The sequence below is a fragment of the Pleurodeles waltl genome, chromosome 12, assembly GCF_031143425.1.
Source record: "Pleurodeles waltl isolate 20211129_DDA chromosome 12, aPleWal1.hap1.20221129, whole genome shotgun sequence".
NCBI classification, from domain to species: Eukaryota; Metazoa; Chordata; class Amphibia; order Caudata; family Salamandridae; genus Pleurodeles; species Pleurodeles waltl.
Window position 1 is genome coordinate 123,101,757 of NC_090451.1, and position 18,278 is coordinate 123,120,034.

At 47.3% G+C, this 18,278-nt stretch overlaps 2 non-coding genes across 2 annotated transcripts; both read right to left on the bottom strand.

The window, feature by feature from the left end:
* Positions 1-6,954: 6,954 nt before the first annotated feature.
* On the bottom strand, positions 6,955-7,028 carry TRNAI-AAU (transfer RNA isoleucine (anticodon AAU)). Its single transcript has one exon. It is a non-coding gene; the product is annotated as a tRNA-Ile (tRNA).
* Positions 7,029-13,982: 6,954 nt separating this feature from the next.
* Positions 13,983-14,056, bottom strand: TRNAI-AAU (transfer RNA isoleucine (anticodon AAU)). The gene has a single exon. It is a non-coding gene; the product is annotated as a tRNA-Ile (tRNA).
* Positions 14,057-18,278: the final 4,222 nt, after the last annotated feature.

Consider the following 18,278-nt stretch of genomic DNA (forward strand, 5'->3'; position numbering starts at 1 on the left):
AATGCGTAACCCCCCAAAATGTTCACTTAAGTACGTGAGACACGGCTCAACACTTCCCTCTGTTCAGTAGTTTACAGTTGAAAAGTATACATTCATAAGCTTAACTGTGCCAAGAAGTTCAATTGCCTTGTCTACTACTCAAAAGCAGCGTGGAAGTCTGCTAGGGTCACCACTAAACACCAAACAATGCTGCTACCAAACCTGCAAGGACACAGACATACTCACCCACATTCTCTCATCAAAAAGAGGATTCTTTTTTTGTTTACATTCTTGATGATTTAGCATCATGTCGATGTCTCCAAAAATGACATCATGTGACCTTTGCCCCGTTTAGCTCATCACTGGCAATATCATCACCGTCATTCAGGAGGGGACTGTCGCCTGACCTCCCAATACATTTTCCAGGCTATAGTCGCTACTAACGTACATGTCTGGAAACAGTTAATCTGGTTTATTGTGAAAAGGCACTACATCATACCACTGATAAACAAATGCTATTAGTGTAATAAGAGGCAAGTCACTTACCATCTAGACCTAAACATGGGCTCGATTCTTACTGCAAATGAAGGAACATTATAGTCCATCAAATGAAATACAAGAGATTTTTGTACAGTGTACACCCTCAACTCACATACTTGATGAAGTCTTTTGATGCGATAATGAAAAAAAGGGGTTCAGTGAAATAAAATATTTGCCTAAAATCACAATATTTGGTCAAGCCAGAAGCCATGACTGATCCCAAGATCTGTTTCACATGACATAATTCAGCCATTAAATGGATAGCTCTCCTTTTTAACAATAATGATTTATGCTTTCTTTTAATTCTTGACTTGTGAGGGAGAGCATGAATCAGACAAAAGCCATATGAATACCTGGCTCGTTTTGAGCTTGAGATTCCAAGAGGACCTTGAGCAGAGCCAGGCCTCTGGTTCGAAACTTCAGTGGCTCAACCAACCCCTGCAGACCACAGGCTTGCTTCCATCTAATTCTTCTGCACTCTGCAGAAGAGAGAAGAAATGTAATTTATATGCTATCCTTCCATGAAGCTCAGCAGTCTGGTCTGATATGGCAAGACGGTACTTACTGAACATTTGAAAGGGCTCAACTGGTGCTGAAATTGGAAAACATTTACTCCGGGAACCCATAACTTAGCAGTTATGGTCAGGCAAAGGAAAGGAGATAGTCACGAGGGGCGGAGTTTGAAAAGCAGAGCCTGACAGTCAACGTATACATCTACTAAAAAACTTCTGCTACAAAGAGACTGGAAACAAGGACATATGTGAAAGTATAGCTGTTCTGCATTACTTAATTGGTCACAGAGAGGCTGCATTTTAAAACATCTTGCAGGGTTAAGACGCATGCTATAGCAATCACTGTGTGCCCAGCAGTTCTGAGAGCATTATAATAGTAGTAAGATATCTTGCAATCTTGGGAGAATTCTTTGTTTTATCCAGTCAATGTTTTGACTCATAGAGTAGCATAGAAGGTTAATGTGGCTGCTTCCAAGCACATTATGTAACATGCAGATCACAGATTTTTTTTTATTTTTGTTACATTTAGATAGGTAAGTGGGCTACTGCTTTGAGCACTGAGGTAATTTTGGTACTTCCTGTTCAAACGTTGCAAGCCTTCTAATCTAGCACCGTGTTCTATTTACCAGGATTGACTTGAGTTTAAATCCTTATTGGGTTTTTACCCACAATATGTTATTCTAACATTGCAAAGAAGAGTTTCTTTGGGAAGTACTAAAGACTTATTAGTATAAACAACCACAATCACAGTGTTTCTCCTGACTGTCACTCTTAACATAAAATGTCTACAAGTATTGGTGATATGTGATTCCTAAACCTCATAAGCAATAACCCTCACTGCTTTAGCCTGTACAATGAATTATACAGCTGTATAATTTATGCAGGGCCGGCTTTAGGGCGGTGCGGCCGCACCACATGCTGACCTGGATTGGGGGCGCTGACCTCAAGGGGCACTGTGTTTAGCAATGACTTATGAAACTTGTCATTTAAAACCACCTTCTGAAAAGTTCCTTGTGTTAGGGTCTCAAGGCGCTGGGGTGGGGGAGCTACTGGTCATTTAAACAATGTCTTGAGGCGTTTTCTGAACGTCAAGAGGTCTTCAGTCTGGCGAAGATGGAGTGGTAGGGAGTTCCAGGTCTTGGCGGCTAGGTAAGAGAAGGATGTTCCTCCGGCGGTGGTGTGGAGGATGCGGGGGACGGAGGCGAGGACGAGGCTGGCGGAACGAAGATTGCGGGTGGGAGTGTGGAAGGTGAGTCTGTCATTTAGGTAGGCTGGACCTGTGTCGTGGAGGGCCTTGTGTGCGTGGATGAGGAGCATGAAGGTGATCCTTTTCGATTTTGTTAGCCAGTGTAGATCTCTGAGGTGGGGGGAGATGTGGTTGCGGCGTGGGACGTCAAGAATGAGGCGGGCAGATGCGTTCTGGATTCTTTGCAGCTTTGTTTGGAGTTTGGATGTTGTTCCTGCATATGGGGCATTTCCATAGTCCAACCGGCTGCTAACCAGGGCGTGGGTGACGGTTTTCCTGGTTTCGACGGGGATCCACATGAAGATCTTGCAGAGCATGCGGAGAGTGTTGTAGCAGGCAGAGGAGATGGCGTTGACCTGCTGAGTCATGCTGAGTGTGGGGTCCAAGATGAATCCCAGGTTGCGTGCGTGTGTGAGGGTGCGGATCCTAGGGAGGTGGGCCACCAAGAGTCGTTCCATGCTGAGGGGTTGGTGCCAAAGGTGAGGATTTCTGTTTTGTCTGTGTTTAACTTGAGGCGGCTTGATTCCATCCAGCTGGCGATGGTGTGAACTCCGTTGTGGAGGTTGTTCTTTGCAGTTGTAGGGTCTTTTGTGAGGGAGAGGATGAGCTGAGTGTCGTCTGCGTAGAAAACCATGCTGATGTGGTGGATTTGTGCGATGTTGGCGAGGGGGGCCATGTAAACATTGAAGAGCGTGGGGCTGAGCGATGATCCTTGGGGGACGCCACAGATGATTCTGGAGGCTTCTGACAGGAACGGTGGGAGCCGGACTCTCTGGGTTCTGCCTGCGAGAAATGACGAGATCCGGTCGAGTGCCTTGTCGTGGATTCCAGTGTTGTGGAGGCGTGTGCGGAGAGTATGATGGCATACCGTGTCGAAGGCTGCGGAGAGGTCCAGGAGGATGAGTGCTGCTGTTTCTCCTTCGTCGAGCATGGTCCTGATGTCGTCTGTGGCAGCAATAAGTGTGGTCTCTGTGCTGTGGGTTTTGCGGAATCCGGATTGGGAGGTGTTGAGCACCTTGCTGTCTTCCAAGAACCGGGATAGTTGGCTGTTCACGTTTTTTTTTCGATGACCTTGGCTGGGAAGGGGAAGAGGGAGATCGTCCGGTAGTTCTTGGGGTCGTCTGGGTCTGCCTTTGGTTTCTTCAGCAGGACGTTGACTTCTGCGTGCTCCTATCTTTCTGGGAAGGTGGCTGACTCGAAGGAGCTGTTGATGGTGTTGCAGAGGTGGGGAGCAATGATGATGTTTGCTTTATTGAAGATGTTGTGTGGGCAGGGGTCCGATGGTGATACGGAGTGGATGGAGGCCATGGTGTTGGCGGTGTCTTCTATGTTGACGGGGGTCCAGGTGTGGAGGAGGTGGGTGTTGCTTTGGGCGTGGGGTCCGTGGGTGTTTGTAGTCAGCTGGTGGGTCTGGGGGTTGAAGCTGTTGTGGATTTCTTCTATCTTTCAACGGAAGTGGGTTGCAAGTGAGTTGCAGAACTCCTGTGATGGCGGGGGTTCGTTGGAGCAGGTTCTGGGAGTGGAGAGCTCTTTGATGATGCCGAAGAGCTCTTTACTGTTGTGAGCGTTGGTGTCAATGCGGTTTTTGAAGTGGGACCTTTTAGTGATGCGGACCAGTTGGTGGTGTTTGCGTATGGCATCTTTGAAAGCAATGTGGTTGGAGTTGGTAGGTTCAAGGTGCCAGGTTTTTTCCATTCTGCGACATAGCCGTTTGGATTCCTGTATGGCTGGGGTGAACCAGCTGTCCTTGATTCTGTGGAGGGTGTTTGGGGGTTCTTTGAGCGGTACGAGGGTGTTGCCGCAGTGTTCTATCCAGCGATGCAGGTTGGTGGTGGCTGTGTTGAGGTCCTGGGTCCCAGGGGGTGGGGCCCGGGCGAGGGTGGAAATCAGCTGATCCGTTGATATTTTGCTCCATTTGCTTCGGGGGGGTTGTGTGCGGTGGTTGTGAGTGACTTGCCATAAAGTAGCATAGAGGGTTAATATGCCTGCTGCAAAGAACAGAAATATATTTTATGTGGATAGCTTAGAGTGATAGTAACGCCAGCCTTTACCAGCACATTAAAACAAATGAATGCATGTAAAAGGGGGCTACGGAGAGATGAGGGTCACATTTGTGGGTGCTAGTGAGTGAATCCGAGGAGATGGTCATGGGGGGGGATGCCAAAAAGGACTGCCGCACAGGGCACCACCAGCGATAAACCGACTCTGAATTTATTGTGCATGTGTGCTTGATGTAAACTGCTTTGTCAGCATACACTGGGACAAATAGTGCTATAAAAGAATAAAAATTAAAAAAAATGCCATTTATATCAATATTTGCGTAATTAGTCATACAGGCGGTTAAATCTTGCATTTTTACAGCGCTAGCAGATCTCTTACATTTGGAGCTCAAAAAAAGTTAAAAACTTGCTTCTAAATCCTAGCTTCTCTTAGGTACTTGCGAAGAGATAACATGGTGTGTCCCGTTGTTTTCTTCCATTGCTTCGGTGCCTAGGTGTTCAACTCCATTAACTTCCATCCAGTATTAAACTCAAACAAAAAGAGGGCTAATAGCGCTTTTAGTCGGCCTTTGTTTAAGCCTTGCTGAAGGAGTTAATAAGAAAGCCCACTTACAAGCTGCTGCACTGAACGTTTTCAAACGCTTAGAAAACGGCGACCACATCACCCAAGTCTGTGTTGCACCCTCAGTCCCACCCTTACTCTTCAATTATCAAGGGGCTGCAGAGGATGTTCCCCCTGCGCTAAACTCTCAAGCAAAACCCCAAACTACCGCCATCACGTTTAACAGCGACTGCTCCTGTGCAGCTATCTGGCACTTCACAAGGAATAAAGCCGACCTAAACCTAACATACTCTTTTGCCCAGCGAGTGCCAAAATAATTACACTTGGAAATGTACTATACAGGTGTAACTGTTATTTGGACAGATTAAAAAATATGGGCAATCTACTTCAACATGGATGGTTTAAGGGGAAAATAAGGAGGAGCAGAGGAAGGGCCATGCAAACCTACAAAAAACCTACAGAAGTGTAAGGTAAGCAAGAACAATAAATAAGTCAAGTAAAATAAGTAAGGTAGGTATGTAAGGTAAGTAAGTTATGTAAGTAAATAAGTAAGGGAAGTAAAGTAAATAAGTAAAGTATAACTTTTGTAAAGCACGCAATAGCCAAGGCGTCTTAGTGCGAATTAGCTTTAGGGTGTCATAGTGTCCCTGGTGGGGCAAAAGCCCAGGGTCTTTTGTCTTTGGAGGTGTGGGAGTGCAGGAGGTCCAAGGTCCACGGTGGTGGTGGTGGAGAGGAGGAGCAGGGTACCTGGAGAGAGGTTTAGGGTCTCTGAGGGTGAATGTTCTCAGGAATGAGACCTGTGCAAGGTTCCTCGGTATGCAGGATGCATAAAGGTCGGGATGCAAGACCTCTAGAGGTACGTGGTTCCTGTAGGAAGGGAACTTGAGAATCCCTGGGGTGTGGAAGGTGCAGGGTCCCTGAGAGATGGACTTCCTCTGAAGCTGATGAATGTGCAGGGTCCCTGTTGGTGACAGAGGTGTTGGGTGTCTATATATAAGAGAGGTACAGGGTCCATGAGGTGGGGAAGTGTAGTGTCTCTGAAGATAGGGGTTGAGGAGGTAAGCACGGGCGTGCGGGGTCCCTGGGATAGGAACTGTAGGGTCCCTGGAGGCAGAACTGGTGCATAATCCCTAGCCGTGGGGGAGTCATGCTTAGTCTCTGTGGATGGCTGGTGTGCAGGATGCCATACGGTAGGAGTGATGCCCTGTCCCTGTGGGTGAGAACTTGCAGCCTTTCTTTAAGTGGGGGAGAGGCAGGGTGCTGGGAGGCGAGTGGTGTCTCTAGAGGTGAGAAGGTGCAGTGTCTCTGGACTGGAGGTTGTAAGCGTCCAGGGACCTTTGAGATGAGACCTTCACCTTGAGGTATGCAGTGTCGGATCATCTATTGCTCAGTAAACGCTCACTTCTGGGTGTTTCATCATCGGACCAGAATCTGGGTATCGGCTCTACTCAGGCCACATCCGCATCACACACCATTCTCGCCTCAAGCCCCTGATTCCTGTCACCTACGTTTATCACAAATTGCCTTAACTTTTACAACCTCATAATTTAGCTTCTTCCGCTAGTAGCACCTGCACGTCAAACTGAAATTCTGTGAAACAACCCCCCTCCACGGGTCTCCTCACTCCTAACCTTTACATGACCACAATAAAGCGCTTCGTCAGGGTGCTAAACGCTATGTAAATGCAATTACAACAATACAATACACCTTGCTCTCCGTCTTGAAGCCATCAGATTATTTGGTGCTCCCAGTTACTGCCGTTGTATTGAATGCAGTGCAAGAATGATTTGCATATCACAACACTGCGAGGTTTCGGGCTGGTTGCCGCAGGTGTTTCTCTATTTTGCTCTCTGCGGATGTTCCTTCTCTCCCCATCCCAGTATTCAAAGCCCTGCACCCAACATATGTCTTTCAAAGGCACTCTCTACTTTCACCCCCTCACGTCCCGGTTTAAGCACGACTTGCATGTTCTTCTCTTTCTGTATTTCCATCCTCCTGTTTTGAAATGTGTGCCGTTCTGCATGGATATATGTTTACGGTAGTAAAACAACACGAATTAGGAGGCCATACATTAGTGGTAAAATGGCGTTAGAGCTTTTCCTAAAATGTAACCCTTGGCCCGTACGGGGATCGAACCCGCGACCTTGGCGTTATTGGCACCACGCTCTAACCAACTGAGCTAACCGGCCAATGCGTAGCCCCACAAAATGTTCACTTAAGTACGTGAGACACGGCTCAACACTTCCCTCTGTTCAGTAGTTTACAGTTGATAAGTATACATTCATAAGCTTAACTGTGCCAAGAAGTTCAATTGCCTTGTCTACTACTCAAAAGCAGCGTGGAAGTCTGCTAGGGTCACCACTAAACACCAAACAATGCTGCTACCAAACCTGCAAGGACACAGACATACTCACCCACATTCTCTCATCAAAAAGAGGATTCTTTTTTTGTTTACATTCTTGATGATTTAGCATCATGTCGATGTCTCCAAAAATGACATCATGTGACCTTTGCCCCGTTTAGCTCATCACTGGCAATATCATCACCGTCATTCAGGAGGGGACTGTCGCCTGACCTCCCAATACATTTTCCAGGCTATAGTCGCTACTAACGTACATGTCTGGAAACAGTTAATCTGGTTTATTGTGAAAAGGCACTACATCATACCACTGATAAACAAATGCTATTAGTGTAATAAGAGGCAAGTCACTTACCATCTAGACCTAAACATGGGCTCGATTCTTACTGCAAATGAAGGAACATTATAGTCCATCAAATGAAATACAAGAGATTTTTGTACAGTGTACACCCTCAACTCACATACTTGATGAAGTCTTTTGATGCGATAATGAAAAAAAGGGGTTCAGTGAAATAAAATATTTGCCTAAAATCACAATATTTGGTCAAGCCAGAAGCCATGACTGATCCCAAGATCTGTTTCACATGACATAATTCAGCCATTAAATGGATAGCTCTCCTTTTTAACAATAATGATTTATGCTTTCTTTTAATTCTTGACTTGTGAGGGAGAGCATGAATCAGACAAAAGCCATATGAATACCTGGCTCGTTTTGAGCTTGAGATTCCAAGAGGACCTTGAGCAGAGCCAGGCCTCTGGTTCGAAACTTCAGTGGCTCACCCAACCCCTGCAGACCACAGGCTTGCTTCCATCTAATTCTTCTGCACTCTGCAGAAGAGAGAAGAAATGTAATTTATATGCTATCCTTCCATGAAGCTCAGCAGTCTGGTCTGATATGGCAAGACGGTACTTACTGAACATTTGAAAGGGCTCAACTGGTGCTGAAATTGGAAAACATTTACTCCGGGAACCCATAACTTAGCAGTTATGGTCAGGCAAAGGAAAGGAGATAGTCACGAGGGGCGGAGTTTGAAAAGCAGAGCCTGACAGTCAACGTATACATCTACTAAAAAACTTCTGCTACAAAGAGACTGGAAACAAGGACATATGTGAAAGTATAGCTGTTCTGCATTACTTAATTGGTCACAGAGAGGCTGCATTTTAAAACATCTTGCAGGGTTAAGACGCATGCTATAGCAATCACTGTGTGCCCAGCAGTTCTGAGAGCATTATAATAGTAGTAAGATATCTTGCAATCTTGGGAGAATTCTTTGTTTTATCCAGTCAATGTTTTGACTCATAGAGTAGCATAGAAGGTTAATGTGGCTGCTTCCAAGCACATTATGTAACATGCAGATCACAGATTTTTTTTTTTTTTTTGTTACATTTAGATAGGTAAGTGGGCTACTGCTTTGAGCACTGAGGTAATTTTGGTACTTCCTGTTCAAACGTTGCAAGCCTTCTAATCTAGCACCGTGTTCTATTTACCAGGATTGACTTGAGTTTAAATCCTTATTGGGTTTTTACCCACAATATGTTATTCTAACATTGCAAAGAAGAGTTTCTTTGGGAAGTACTAAAGACTTATTAGTATAAACAACCACAATCACAGTGTTTCTCCTGACTGTCACTCTTAACATAAAATGTCTACAAGTATTGGTGATATGTGATTCCTAAACCTCATAAGCAATAACCCTCACTGCTTTAGCCTGTACAATGAATTATACAGCTGTATAATTTATGCAGGGCCGGCTTTAGGGCGGTGCGGCCGCACCACATGCTGACCTGGATTGGGGGCGCTGACCTCAAGGGGCACTGTGTTTAGCAATGACTTATGAAACTTGTCATTTAAAACCACCTTCTGAAAAGTTCCTTGTGTTAGGGTCTCAAGGCGCTGGGGTGGGGGAGCTACTGGTCATTTAAACAATGTCTTGAGGCGTTTTCTGAACGTCAAGAGGTCTTCAGTCTGGCGAAGATGGAGTGGTAGGGAGTTCCAGGTCTTGGCGGCTAGGTAAGAGAAGGATGTTCCTCCGGCGGTGGTGTGGAGGATGCGGGGGACGGAGGCGAGGACGAGGCTGGCGGAACGAAGATTGCGGGTGGGAGTGTGGAAGGTGAGTCTGTCATTTAGGTAGGCTGGACCTGTGTCGTGGAGGGCCTTGTGTGCGTGGATGAGGAGCATGAAGGTGATCCTTTTCGATTTTGTTAGCCAGTGTAGATCTCTGAGGTGGGGGGAGATGTGGTTGCGGCGTGGGACGTCAAGAATGAGGCGGGCAGATGCGTTCTGGATTCTTTGCAGCTTTGTTTGGAGTTTGGTTGTTGTTCCTGCATATGGGGCATTTCCATAGTCCAACCGGCTGCTAACCAGGGCGTGGGTGACGGTTTTCCTGGTTTCGACGGGGATCCACATGAAGATCTTGCAGAGCATGCGGAGAGTGTTGTAGCAGGCAGAGGAGATGGCGTTGACCTGCTGAGTCATGCTGAGTGTGGGGTCCAAGATGAATCCCAGGTTGCGTGCGTGTGTGAGGGTGCGGATCCTAGGGAGGTGGGCCACCAAGAGTCGTTCCATGCTGAGGGGTTGGTGCCAAAGGTGAGGATTTCTGTTTTGTCTGTGTTTAACTTGAGGCGGCTTGATTCCATCCAGCTGGCGATGGTGTGAACTCCGTTGTGGAGGTTGTTCTTTGCAGTTGTAGGGTCTTTTGTGAGGGAGAGGATGAGCTGAGTGTCGTCTGCGTAGAAAACCATGCTGATGTGGTGGATTTGTGCGATGTTGGCGAGGGGGGCCATGTAAACATTGAAGAGCGTGGGGCTGAGCGATGATCCTTGGGGGACGCCACAGATGATTCTGGAGGCTTCTGACAGGAACGGTGGGAGCCGGACTCTCTGGGTTCTGCCTGCGAGAAATGACGAGATCCGGTCGAGTGCCTTGTCGTGGATTCCAGTGTTGTGGAGGCGTGTGCGGAGAGTATGATGGCATACCGTGTCGAAGGCTGCGGAGAGGTCCAGGAGGATGAGTGCTGCTGTTTCTCCTTCGTCGAGCATGGTCCTGATGTCGTCTGTGGCAGCAATAAGTGTGGTCTCTGTGCTGTGGGTTTTGCGGAATCCGGATTGGGAGGTGTTGAGCACCTTGCTGTCTTTCAAGAACCGGGATAGTTGGCTGTTCACGTTTTTTTTTCGATGACCTTGGCTGGGAAGGGGAAGAGGGAGATCGGCCGGTAGTTCTTGGGGTCGTCTGGGTCTGCCTTTGGTTTCTTCAGCAGGACGTTGACTTCTGCGTGCTCCTATCTTTCTGGGAAGGTGGCTGACTCGAAGGAGCTGTTGATGGTGTTGCAGAGGTGGGGAGCAATGATGATGTTTGCTTTATTGAAGATGTTGTGTGGGCAGGGGTCCGATGGTGATACGGAGTGGATGGAGGCCATGGTGTTGGCGGTGTCTTCTATGTTGACGGGGGTCCAGGTGTGGAGGAGGTGGGTGTTGCTTTGGGCGTGGGGTCCGTGGGTGTTTGTAGTCAGCTGGTGGGTCTGGGGGTTGAAGCTGTTGTGGATTTCTTCTATCTTTCAACGGAAGTGGGTTGCAAGTGAGTTGCAGAACTCCTGTGATGGCGGGGGTTCGTTGGAGCAGGTTCTGGGAGTGGAGAGCTCTTTGATGATGCCGAAGAGCTCTTTACTGTTGTGAGCGTTGGTGTCAATGCGGTTTTTGAAGTGGGACCTTTTAGTGATGCGGACCAGTTGGTGGTGTTTGCGTATGGCATCTTTGAAAGCAATGTGGTTGGAGTTGGTAGGTTCAAGGTGCCAGGTTTTTTCCATTCTGCGACATAGCCGTTTGGATTCCTGTATGGCTGGGGTGAACCAGCTGTCCTTGATTCTGTGGAGGGTGTTTGGGGGTTCTTTGAGCGGTACGAGGGTGTTGCCGCAGTGTTCTATCCAGCGATGCAGGTTGGTGGTGGCTGTGTTGAGGTCCTGGGTCCCAGGGGGTGGGGCCCGGGCGAGGGTGGAAATCAGCTGATCCGTTGATATTTTGCTCCATTTGCTTCGGGGGGGTTGTGTGCGGTGGTTGTGAGTGACTTGCCATAAAGTAGCATAGAGGGTTAATATGCCTGCTGCAAAGAACAGAAATATATTTTATGTGGATAGCTTAGAGTGATAGTAACGCCAGCCTTTACCAGCACATTAAAACAAATGAATGCATGTAAAAGGGGGCTACGGAGAGATGAGGGTCACATTTGTGGGTGCTAGTGAGTGAATCCGAGGAGATGGTCATGGGGGGGGATGCCAAAAAGGACTGCCGCACAGGGCACCACCAGCGATAAACCGACTCTGAATTTATTGTGCATGTGTGCTTGATGTAAACTGCTTTGTCAGCATACACTGGGACAAATAGTGCTATAAAAGAATAAAAATTAAAAAAAATGCCATTTATATCAATATTTGCGTAATTAGTCATACAGGCGGTTAAATCTTGCATTTTTACAGCACTAGCAGATCTCTTACATTTGGAGCTCAAAAAAGTTAAAAACTTGCTTCTAAATCCTAGCTTCTCTTAGGTACTTGCGAAGAGATAACATGGTGTGTCCCGTTGTTTTCTTCCATTGCTTCGGTGCCTAGGTGTTCAACTCCATTAACTTCCATCCAGTATTAAACCCAAACAAAAAGAGGGCTAATAGCGCTTTTAGTCGGCCTTTGTTTAAGCCTTGCTGAAGGAGTTAATAAGAAAGCCCACTTACAAGCTGCTGCACTGAACGTTTTCAAACGCTTAGAAAACGGGGACCACATCACCCAAGTCTGTGTTGCACCCTCAGTCCCACCCTTACTCTTCAATTATCAAGGGGCTGCAGAGGATGTTCCCCCTGCGCTAAACTCTCAAGCAAAACCCCAAACTACCGCCATCACGTTTAACAGCGACTGCTCCTGTGCAGCTATCTGGCACTTCACAAGGAATAAAGCCGACCTAAACCTAACATACTCTTTTGCCCAGCGAGTGCCAAAATAATTACTCTTGGAAATGTACTATACAGGTGTAACTGTTATTTGGACAGATTAAAAAATATGGGCAATCTACTTCAATATGGATGGTTTAAGGGGAAAATAAGGAGGAGCAGAGGAAGGGCCATGCAAACCTACAAAAAACCTACAGAAGTGTAAGGTAAGCAAGAACAATAAATAAGTCAAGTAAAATAAGTAAGGTAGGTATGTAAGGTAAGTAAGTTATGTAAGTAAATAAGTAAGGGAAGTAAAGTAAATAAGTAAAGTATAACTTTTGTAAAGCACGCAATAGCCAAGGCGTCTTAGTGCGAATTAGCTTTAGGGTGTCATAGTGTCCCTGGTGGGGCAAAAGCCCAGGGTCTTTTGTCTTTGGAGGTGTGGGAGTGCAGGAGGTCCAAGGTCCACGGTGGTGGTGGTGGAGAGGAGGAGCAGGGTACCTGGAGAGAGGTTTAGGGTCTCTGAGGGTGAATGTTCTCAGGAATGAGACCTGTGCAAGGTTCCTCGGTATGCAGGATGCATAAAGGTCGGGATGCAAGACCTCTAGAGGTACGTGGTTCCTGTAGGAAGGGAACTTGAGAATCCCTGGGGTGTGGAAGGTGCAGGGTCCCTGAGAGATGGACTTCCTCTGAAGCTGATGAATGTGCAGGGTCCCTGTTGGTGACAGAGGTGTTGGGTGTCTATATATAAGAGAGGTACAGGGTCCATGAGGTGGGGAAGTGTAGTGTCTCTGAAGATAGGGGTTGAGGAGGTAAGCACGGGCGTGCGGGGTCCCTGGGATAGGAACTGTAGGGTCCCTGGAGGCAGAACTGGTGCATAATCCCTAGCCGTGGGGGAGTCATGCTTAGTCTCTGTGGATGGCTGGTGTGCAGGATGCCATACGGTAGGAGTGATGCCCTGTCCCTGTGGGTGAGAACTTGCAGCCTTTCTTTAAGTGGGGGAGAGGCAGGGTGCTGGGAGGCGAGTGGTGTCTCTAGAGGTGAGAAGGTGCAGTGTCTCTGGACTGGAGGTTGTAAGCGTGCAGGGACCTTTGAGATGAGACCTTCACCTTGAGGTATGCAGTGTCGGATCATCTATTGCTCAGTAAACGCTCACTTCTGGGTGTTTCATCATCGGACCAGAATCTGGGTATCGGCTTCACTCTGGCCACATCCGCATCACACACCATTCTCGCCTCAAGCCCCTGATTCCTGTCACCTACGTTTATCACAAATTGCCTTAACTTTTACAACCTCATAATTTAGCTTCTTCCGCTAGTAGCACCTGCACGTCAAACTGAAATTCTGTGAAACAACCCCCCTCCACGGGTCTCCTCACTCCTAACCTTTACTTGACCACAATAAAGCGCTTCGTCAGGGTGCTAAACGCTATGTAAATGCAATTACAACAATACAATACACCTTGCTCTCCGTCTTGAAGCCATCAGATTATTTGGTGCTCCCAGTTACTGCCGTTGTATTGAATGCAGTGCAAGAATGATTTGCATATCACAACACTGCGAGGTTTCGGGCTGGTTGCCGCAGGTGTTTCTCTATTTTGCTCTCTGCGGATGTTCCTTCTCTCCCCATCCCAGTATTCAAAGCCCTGCACCCAACATATGTCTTTCAAAGGCACTCTCTACTTTCACCCCCTCACGTCCCGGTTTAAGCACGACTTGCATGTTCTTCTCTTTCTGTATTTCCATCCTCCTGTTTTGAAATGTGTGCCGTTCTGCATGGATATATGTTTACGGTAGTAAAACAACACGAATTAGGAGGCCATACATTAGTGGTAAAATGGCGTTAGAGCTTTTCCTAAAATGTTACCCTTGGCCCGTACGGGGATCGAACCCGCGACCTTGGCGTTATTAGCACCACGCTCCAACCAACTGAGCTAACCGGCCAATGCGTAACCCCACAAAATGTTCACTTAAGTACGTGAGACACGGCTCAACACTTCCCTTTGTTCAGTAGTTTACAGTTGAAAAGTATACATTCATAAGCTTAACTGTGCCAAGAAGTTCAATTGCCTTGTCTACTACTCAAAAGCAGCGTGGAAGTCTGCTAGGGTCACCACTAAACACCAAACAATGCTGCTACCAAACCTGCAAGGACACAGACATACTCACCCACATTCTCTCATCAAAAAGAGGATTCTTTTTTTGTTTACATTCTTGATGATTTAGCATCATGTCGATGTCTCCAAAAATGACATCATGTGACCTTTGCCCCGTTTAGCTCATCACTGGCAATATCATCACCGTCATTCAGGAGGGGACTGTCGCCTGACCTCCCAATACATTTTCCAGGCTATAGTCGCTACTAACGTACATGTCTGGAAACAGTTAATCTGGTTTATTGTGAAAAGGCACTACATCATACCACTGATAAACAAATGCTATTAGTGTAATAAGAGGCAAGTCACTTACCATCTAGACCTAAACATGGGCTCGATTCTTACTGCAAATGAAGGAACATTATAGTCCATCAAATGAAATACAAGAGATTTTTGTACAGTGTACACCCTCAACTCACATACTTGATGAAGTCTTTTGATGCGATAATGAAAAAAAGGGGTTCAGTGAAATAAAATATTTGCCTAAAATCACAATATTTGGTCAAGCCAGAAGCCATGACTGATCCCAAGATCTGTTTCACATGACATAATTCAGCCATTAAATGGATAGCTCTCCTTTTTAACAATAATGATTTATGCTTTCTTTTAATTCTTGACTTGTGAGGGAGAGCATGAATCAGACAAAAGCCATATGAATACCTGGCTCGTTTTGAGCTTGAGATTCCAAGAGGACCTTGAGCAGAGCCAGGCCTCTGGTTCGAAACTTCAGTGGCTCACCCAACCCCTGCAGACCACAGGCTTGCTTCCATCTAATTCTTCTGCACTCTGCAGAAGAGAGAAGAAATGTAATTTATATGCTATCCTTCCATGAAGCTCAGCAGTCTGGTCTGATATGGCAAGACGGTACTTACTGAACATTTGAAAGGGCTCAACTGGTGCTGAAATTGGAAAACATTTACTCCGGGAACCCATAACTTAGCAGTTATGGTCAGGCAAAGGAAAGGAGATAGTCACGAGGGGCGGAGTTTGAAAAGCAGAGCCTGACAGTCAACGTATACATCTACTAAAAAACTTCTGCTACAAAGAGACTGGAAACAAGGACATATGTGAAAGTATAGCTGTTCTGCATTACTTAATTGGTCACAGAGAGGCTGCATTTTAAAACATCTTGCAGGTTTAAGACGCATGCTATAGCAATCACTGTGTGCCCAGCAGTTCTGAGAGCATTATAATAGTAGTAAGATATCTTGCAATCTTGGGAGAATTCTTTGTTTTATCCAGTCAATGTTTTGACTCATAGAGTAGCATAGAAGGTTAATGTGGCTGCTTCCAAGCACATTATGTAACATGCAGATCACAGATTTTTTTTTATTTTTGTTACATTTAGATAGGTAAGTGGGCTACTGCTTTGAGCACTGAGGTAATTTTGGTACTTCCTGTTCAAACGTTGCAAGCCTTCTAATCTAGCACCGTGTTCTATTTACCAGGATTGACTTGAGTTTAAATCCTTATTGGGTTTTTACCCACAATATGTTATTCTAACATTGCAAAGAAGAGTTTCTTTGGGAAGTACTAAAGACTTATTAGTATAAACAACCACAATCACAGTGTTTCTCCTGACTGTCACTCTTAACATAAAATGTCTACAAGTATTGGTGATATGTGATTCCTAAACCTCATAAGCAATAACCCTCACTGCTTTAGCCTGTACAATGAATTATACAGCTGTATAATTTATGCAGGGCCGGCTTTAGGGCGGTGCGGCCGCACCACATGCTGACCTGGATTGGGGGCGCTGACCTCAAGGGGCACTGTGTTTAGCAATGACTTATGAAACTTGTCATTTAAAACCACCTTCTGAAAAGTTCCTTGTGTTAGGGTCTCAAGGCGCTGGGGTGGGGGAGCTACTGGTCATTTAAACAATGTCTTGAGGCGTTTTCTGAACGTCAAGAGGTCTTCAGTCTGGCGAAGATGGAGTGGTAGGGAGTTCCAGGTCTTGGCGGCTAGGTAAGAGAAGGATGTTCCTCCGGCGGTGGTGTGGAGGATGCGGGGGACGGAGGCGAGGACGAGGCTGGCGGAACGAAGATTGCGGGTGGGAGTGTGGAAGGTGAGTCTGTCATTTAGGTAGGCTGGACCTGTGTCGTGGAGGGCCTTGTGTGCGTGGATGAGGAGCATGAAGGTGATCCTTTTCGATTTTGTTAGCCAGTGTAGATCTCTGAGGTGGGGGGAGATGTGGTTGCGGCGTGGGACGTCAAGAATGAGGCGGGCAGATGCGTTCTGGATTCTTTGCAGCTTTGTTTGGAGTTTGGTTGTTGTTCCTGCATATGGGGCATTTCCATAGTCCAACCGGCTGCTAACCAGGGCGTGGGTGACGGTTTTCCTGGTTTCGACGGGGATCCACATGAAGATCTTGCAGAGCATGCGGAGAGTGTTGTAGCAGGCAGAGGAGATGGCGTTGACCTGCTGAGTCATGCTGAGTGTGGGGTCCAAGATGAATCCCAGGTTGCGTGCGTGTGTGAGGGTGCGGATCCTAGGGAGGTGGGCCACCAAGAGTCGTTCCATGCTGAGGGGTTGGTGCCAAAGGTGAGGATTTCTGTTTTGTCTGTGTTTAACTTGAGGCGGCTTGATTCCATCCAGCTGGCGATGGTGTGAACTCCGTTGTGGAGGTTGTTCTATGCAGTTGTAGGGTCTTTTGTGAGGGAGAGGATGAGCTGAGTGTCGTCTGCGTAGAAAACCATGCTGATGTGGTGGATTTGTGCGATGTTGGCGAGGGGGGCCATGTAAACATTGAAGAGCGTGGGGCTGAGCGATGATCCTTGGGGGACGCCACAGATGATTCTGGAGGCTTCTGACAGGAACGGTGGGAGCCGGACTCTCTGGGTTCTGCCTGCGAGAAATGACGAGATCCGGTCGAGTGCCTTGTCGTGGATTCCAGTGTTGTGGAGGCGTGTGCGGAGAGTATGATGGCATACCGTGTCGAAGGCTGCGGAGAGGTCCAGGAGGATGAGTGCTGCTGTTTCTCCTTCGTCGAGCATGGTCCTGATGTCGTCTGTGGCAGCAATAAGTGTGGTCTCTGTGCTGTGGGTTTTGCGGAATCCGGATTGGGAGGTGTTGAGCACCTTGCTGTCTTCCAAGAACCGGGATAGTTGGCTGTTCACGTTTTTTTTTCGATGACCTTGGCTGGGAAGGGGAAGAGGGAGATCGGCCGGTAGTTCTTGGGGTCGTCTGGGTCTGCCTTTGGTTTCTTCAGCAGGACGTTGACTTCTGCGTGCTCCTATCTTTCTGGGAAGGTGGCTGACTCGAAGGAGCTGTTGATGGTGTTGCAGAGGTGGGGAGCAATGATGATGTTTGCTTTATTGAAGATGTTGTGTGGGCAGGGGTCCGATGGTGATACGGAGTGGATGGAGGCCATGGTGTTGGCGGTGTCTTCTATGTTGACGGGGGTCCAGGTGTGGAGGAGGTGGGTGTTGCTTTGGGCGTGGGGTCCGTGGGTGTTTGTAGTCAGCTGGTGGGTCTGGGGGTTGAAGCTGTTGTGGATTTCTTCTATCTTTCAACGGAAGTGGGTTGCAAGTGAGTTGCAGAACTCCTGTGATGGCGGGGGTTCGTTGGAGCAGGTTCTGGGAGTGGAGAGCTCTTTGATGATGCCGAAGAGCTCTTTACTGTTGTGAGCGTTGGTGTCAATGCGGTTTTTGAAGTGGGACCTTTTAGTGATGCGGACCAGTTGGTGGTGTTTGCGTATGGCATCTTTGAAAGCAATGTGGTTGGAGTTGGTAGGTTCAAGGTGCCAGGTTTTTTCCATTCTGCGACATAGCCGTTTGGATTCCTGTATGGCTGGGGTGAACCAGCTGTCCTTGATTCTGTGGAGGGTGTTTGGGGGTTCTTTGAGCGGTACGAGGGTGTTGCCGCAGTGTTCTATCCAGCGATGCAGGTTGGTGGTGGCTGTGTTGAGGTCCTGGGTCCCAGGGGGTGGGGCCCGGGCGAGGGTGGAAATCAGCTGATCCGTTGATATTTTGCTCCATTTGCTTCGGGGGGGTTGTGTGCGGTGGTTG